The following is a 6,000-nucleotide window of genomic DNA, read 5'->3' as shown; positions in this document are numbered from 1 at the left end:
GGAGTAAATTTCAACCTTCTTTTCAAAATGTTCTGCATCACCCACCAAATTTTTATCCAAAATGCCTTGATTTTCTTGCAAGTCCACCATATATGATAATAGGTTGCATCATTACATTCACATCTCCAACATTTAGCTTGCAAATTCGAGTACATACATGATAATTTCTTAGGATCTAAGTGCCATCTGTAAAACATTTTATAAAAATTCTCTCTCAAATTTTGTGCTTGCATAAATTTAACATTTCTGACCCAAATCTTTTCCCACGTTTCCATCATCACTGGTTCCTGAAAGTCTTGTGCCATTTAATCATACAATCTTTAACCAATTCAGTTTCTGAGTCTATTTCCAATAATGCATTATACAACCTTTTAATATGCATCTGACTTTGATCTCTAATCTGTTTCACCAAATTTTCCTCATTTTGCATAACCCCAATTTTTTGATCCTCCCTCCATCTAGCTTGGAGCTGACCATACTGAAACCAAGTAAAAATTATCCTTTCTTCTTTTAATTCCTCTAGAGATTTCAATTGCAATTTACCCCTTTCCAAAAGAAGAAGAAGATGATTATTATTATTATTATTATTATTATTATTATTATTATTATTATTATTATTATTTATTAGATTTCTATACCGCCCTACTCCCGAAGGACTCAGGGTGGTGCACAGCCAAACAATAAAAACACATACAATACAAAATTTAAAAATAGAATAAAATCAAATTAAATAATTTTGGCCCGACAAATTTAAAACCCCAAACTTTTAAAACCAATTTAAAATTGAATATATAAAATACTAAAAGATATTTAAAATTTTAAAAATCTTTTATAAAAGAGGGGGAAAATTAGGCCAGGCCGGCCTGGTGAAATAGTAAGGTCTTTAAGGCGCGGCGGAAGGTGCGCAGATCCGGGATCCTCCGTATCTCTGGGGGGAGCTTGTTCCAGACAGTAGGTGCCCCCACAGAGAAGGCTCTCCCCCTGGGGGCCGCCAGTTGGCATTGTTTGGCTGACGGCACCTGGAGCAGCCCCTCTCTATGGGAGCGTACCGGCCGGTGGGAGGCTATTGGTGGTAGTAGGTGGTCCCGCAAGTACCCGGGTCCTAAGCCATGGAGCGCTTTAAAGGTGGTAACCAGAACCTTGAAGCGCACCCGGAAGACCACCGGGAGCCAGTGCAGCTCGCGCAGGAGGGGTGTTACATGGGAACGCCATGTCGCTCCCATTACCACCCGCGCGGCCGCACTCTGCGCCAGTTGGAGCCTCCGGGTGCTCCTCAAGGGGAGCCCCATGTAGAGAGCATTGTAATAGTCCAGGCGGACTATTTATAAGTAATCACCTCTATTCTTTGCTCTGTACTTATATTTTCTATTACATGTTTGGGGTTTGCCCATATAGGTATCTTGTAATTCAGCTTATATTGGTACTTTTTCCACACCCTCAACAATGCATTTCTAAGTATATGACCCTTACATACTTGTTACATACAACAAGTAAGCATGCCATCCATATAACAAATCATAACCTTCTATATTTAGCATTCTTTCTTCAGTTAAGTTAAACCAGTCACTAATTTGTGATAAAGCTGCAGCTTCATAATACAATCTTAAATTAAGCATTTTAAGACCTCCTCTCTCACGTATATCCTGTATAATTTTCAGTTTCACTCTTGGTTTCTTCCCAGCCCAAATAAAAGTATTAACCCCTTTCTGCCATTCCATCAGATTTCCATCTTTTTTAAGCACTGGTATCATTTGAAACAAAAATAAAAACCTAGGTAATACATTCATTTTTATTGCTGCTATCCTTCCCAGTAGTGATAGTTGTAACTTTTTCCATTTTTCCATTTCTTTCTGTACTTTTTGCTAAAGAATTTCATAATTATTTTTATACAATTTCATATTTGAGGCTGCAATATATACTCCTAGATACTTAACCTTTTTAACTACTTCAAACCCCGTTATCCTCCCTAACTCTTCTCTTTGAGTTATAGATAAATTCTTAGTTATCATCTTTGTCTTGTGTAAATTTACTTTGAATCCAGATACTTTACCATATTCAGCTACCATATCCAACATATAGGGAGCCACTTCTCTAGGTTGAGATAAAGTAAGAACCAGGTCATCTGCAAACGCTCTTAATCTATAATCCTGCTGTCTAATTACAATTCCTTTTATTTTGTCAGAATCACGTATCTTATTCAGCAAGACTTCTAAAGTTAAAATAAACAACAATGGACAACCCTGCCTCATACCTTTCTCAATTTTAAACCCATCTGTTAAACCTCCATTGATTATTATTTGTGCTGTTTGTTCCTGATATATTGCTCTAATTGAGTGTATGAAATACTCCCCAAAGTGCATTTTTTCTACTATTTTAAACAAAAATTGCCAATTCAATCGATCAAATGCTTTCTCTGCATCCACGAATATAAACGCTGCAGGGACCTGATTATTTTTCTCCAAATATTCCAATAAGTTTATAATTTGCCTAACATTATATTTCATCTGTCTCCCTTTTATAAAACCTGATTGGTCATTATGAATAATTTGTTGCATAACTGGCATTAGTCTATTCGATAGTATCTTAGCAAAAATTTTGTAATCCGTATTCAAAAGTGAAATTGGCCTAAAATTTTCAGGTTTGGTACAGTTTTGATCTTCCTTCAGAATCAATGAAACAAAAGCTGTTCTCCAAGAGGGTGGGGATTGAATTTTACAAAATAGAGTTTTAAGCGGCTCTACCATTTCAAACTGTAAATTCTTATAATAAACAGCTGTTAGTCCAACTGTTCCTGGAGCTTTCCCTATTTTTAACTGCTTAATTGCCGCAACAATCTCCTCCGAAGTTATTGGTTGATTCAATCCTTCCCTCTGTTCCAACGTTAGTTCCAAAATATTCCCTTCCTTTAGATATCTATCTATATCTATACCTTGTATTGAGTCACTAGCATATAGCTTTGTATAAAATTCCAAAAAAGCCTTTTTAATCAAATTCTGTTGGTAAACTTCCTTACCTCTATATTCTATCTTACTAATGACTCGTGCTTTCTGTTTTTTCCTCAACGTGTAGGCCAACCACCTACCTGGTTTATTGGAATTACAAAATGTATTATGTTTAGCATATTGTAAACTAGTTGCCTGATCAGCCATTAATTGAATTGCCCTCATAGTATGTCTATTGTTTCTTTTACTTTCTTATCTCCTGGATTAGATATAAGTAATTGTTCTTTCTTTTTTATTTCTTCCTCTATCTCTTTACGCTTCTTCTGTTGTTTTGATCTATATTTATTATTCATATGTATTAAGATACCCCTCATGTAAGCCTTACTAGCATCCCAAACCATTTCCATAGGAGTACCCTTATTCATGTTAATAACAAAAAATTTTCTCATCTGTTTTTTAAGCTCCTTTACATTTTCTTCATATCTGGATAAGTTTTCATTCAATCTCCAAGACCTCCTTTCTCCCCTCTCCTGTTCAAATTCAATCCAGACTGGACTATGATCAGTTAAAGTTCTTGGAAATATCTTCGTCTTCTTCACCCTGGAAATAAAATCATTTGTGATTAGTATAAAATCAATCCTGGAGAAGGATTGATGTCTATCAGAAAAAAAGGTAAAATCTTTTTCCTCCAGGTTACGTTCTCTCCAGATATCTCTCAATTCTATATCTTCCATCATATCAAAAAAAGATTTAGGTAGTTTTGCTACCTGAAGTCTTTGAAAAGCTTTTTTTATCTTTCTGCGTATCAATTACTCCATTCCAGTCACCCATTAGTATAAAAGATTTATAATCCCACTGTATTATTTTAGTATGTAAAAATTTATAAAACTTGTCTTGTTGCTGGTTAGGGGCATATATTCCAATAAGAAGCATTTTTCCAGACTGTGTCAATAACTCAATTGCAATATATCTTCCTTGATCATCTGCCTCAATTAAATTAACTGATAGTCCTTTCCTTACATATATGACTAATCCATTTTTCTTCTCTGGCGCTGATGCCACAAAGTTTGTACCTAATCTTGAGTTTATCAAATATTTTTGTCTGATAATCTAATATGTGTTTCTTGTAAGCAAATAACATCATTGTTAAATTGTTTCAAGTAGTGAAATACTTTCTTTCTTTTTGTGGAAAGTTTAGGCCATTAACATTCCAAGATAGGAATTTAGTTGCCATCTTTAGCCTTTCGAAGCCTTGTAAGCATCAGCTGAAGCTCCTCCTCCACCTTACTCTTCAGCCTAGCTCCCCCCCACTGCTTCTGTTTTTTGTACTACTTGAGATGCATCTTGAGATTGTTGCCCTTTTGGTTGTTGTTGTTGCAATTTATAGGTTGCTCGGGTCAGTCGTCGTGTTTTTGGCTCTCCATTCTAAGGTGGTTCCAAAGTTGGGGGTAAACCCCCAAGATCCAAATCTTCTTCCATAATAATTCCTCCAGTTGCAGCTTCAGTGTAGGTTTGTATCTGTTTTCCATCTTTTCCTTGTTGTATCATCTCCATTTTCTTCCTTCCCCCCCCTGGTGAGGGTGGGTATCCAGCCTGTAACACGTTTACATAAAAATCTTTTGCCTTCCAAACTGTGTTTAATCGGTATCTTTCTCCTTTATAAGTCACTATTAGACCAGTTGGAACATCCCATCTATATGCCACCTGTTGATTTCTCAGCTCATTTACCAAAAAGCCAAAGTCTTTCCTGCCCCTCAACATCTTTGGAGGAATCTCTTTCAAACCACCACCTCCTGCCCAGCCACCTGAACTTTATTATTGTAAGAAGCTTGTAAAATTTCATTTCTGATCCTCCTAGATGTGAAATAAATCACCACATCTCGTGGCAGCTGTCTTTGTTTTGCCAACCAGGAATTAACCCTGTAAATTTTGTCAATTTGGATTGCCACATCTTCTGGTTTTTCTTTAATTATCTCAACCATAGCATCAGCACAAATGTTTTTTAAATTTTCTTTGCTATTTTCCTTCAGGCCTCTCAGTCTCAGAGCAAACTCCATAGATCTGTATTGTAACATTACCAATTCATCATCCATTTTCTCTGTTCTAGTCATGACATCACCCATTTTGCTCTCCAGATTTAAATTGGCTTCATTAATTTCTTCAACTTTGCCATCAAGCTGGATAACAAGATTTGAGAGTCCTGATACAGCAAAAACGATATCATCTCTTATTTAATCATTCTCCTTTGCAACTGTTCCCTTGATCGAACCTATATCTTCCTCTATTTTCTTAAATTTCCCTTCAACAAGTAAAGTTAAATTGTTCATTGCTTCTCTCATTGCTATTGCTTGATTATTCGTGGCTTCTTTCATAGCTTCCTTAAAATCATTAAGTGCTGCTTCTTGACTCTGGGTCTGGCTCTGTGAATCAGCCGGAAGTTGTGCTTTCTGTGTCACCACTGACATAACTGGGGAGCCTCCCCCTCCTTTAGCAACTCCTGGTTTCACTTGCTTAGAAGCCATTTTTCTTCCTTCCCCCCCCCTCTTTTCTTTGAAAACGACAAAGTCTTTAATGATGTTAATTTAAAGTCTTTGAGTTGCCAGACAAAGTAGTTTTTTTCCCCTTGTTCTCTTCCCTCTGCACTTTCCGTTCCCAGCAGTTAATAGGCAGCCAATCCACTCTCCCAGTGCAAAGTTCTCAAGCACTTTCGTTTCAGGCTTTCACTTTCAAAGCCCTGACAAAGATGCCATCTTCTGCCTTCAGCTCAAGATTCAGATCGAAACAAAGTAACTTTGGAGTTAAACTCTGTATTTTTAAGGCTTGTTCTCTTGTTTTCCGCTCTGCCTGCACTTGGGATCAGTCAAACTCACGTTTTAAAAGCAGGATTGGATCACGGCTTCTCGCCCTGCTTTTGCAGAGACATCCTTGCTCCGGAGCTTCTTGGCGGGCTGCCTGAGGAGCTCACACCCTCCAAGCCTCTGGAAATGATCCAGAGGGCTTTCGGGGGGTTCTACTCTCGCCCACCGGCTCTCCTCTCCTTCTTTTCCCGAAGGAGAGT

Source organism: Pituophis catenifer, unplaced genomic scaffold (genome assembly GCF_029215685.1).
Source record: "Pituophis catenifer annectens isolate HBS135680 unplaced genomic scaffold, rPitCat1.0.hap2 SCAF_8, whole genome shotgun sequence".
In the NCBI taxonomy this organism is placed as follows: Eukaryota; Metazoa; Chordata; class Lepidosauria; order Squamata; family Colubridae; genus Pituophis; species Pituophis catenifer.
The sequence above is the reverse complement of the archived record's forward strand: the minus strand, read 5'-3'. Positions refer to the sequence as shown.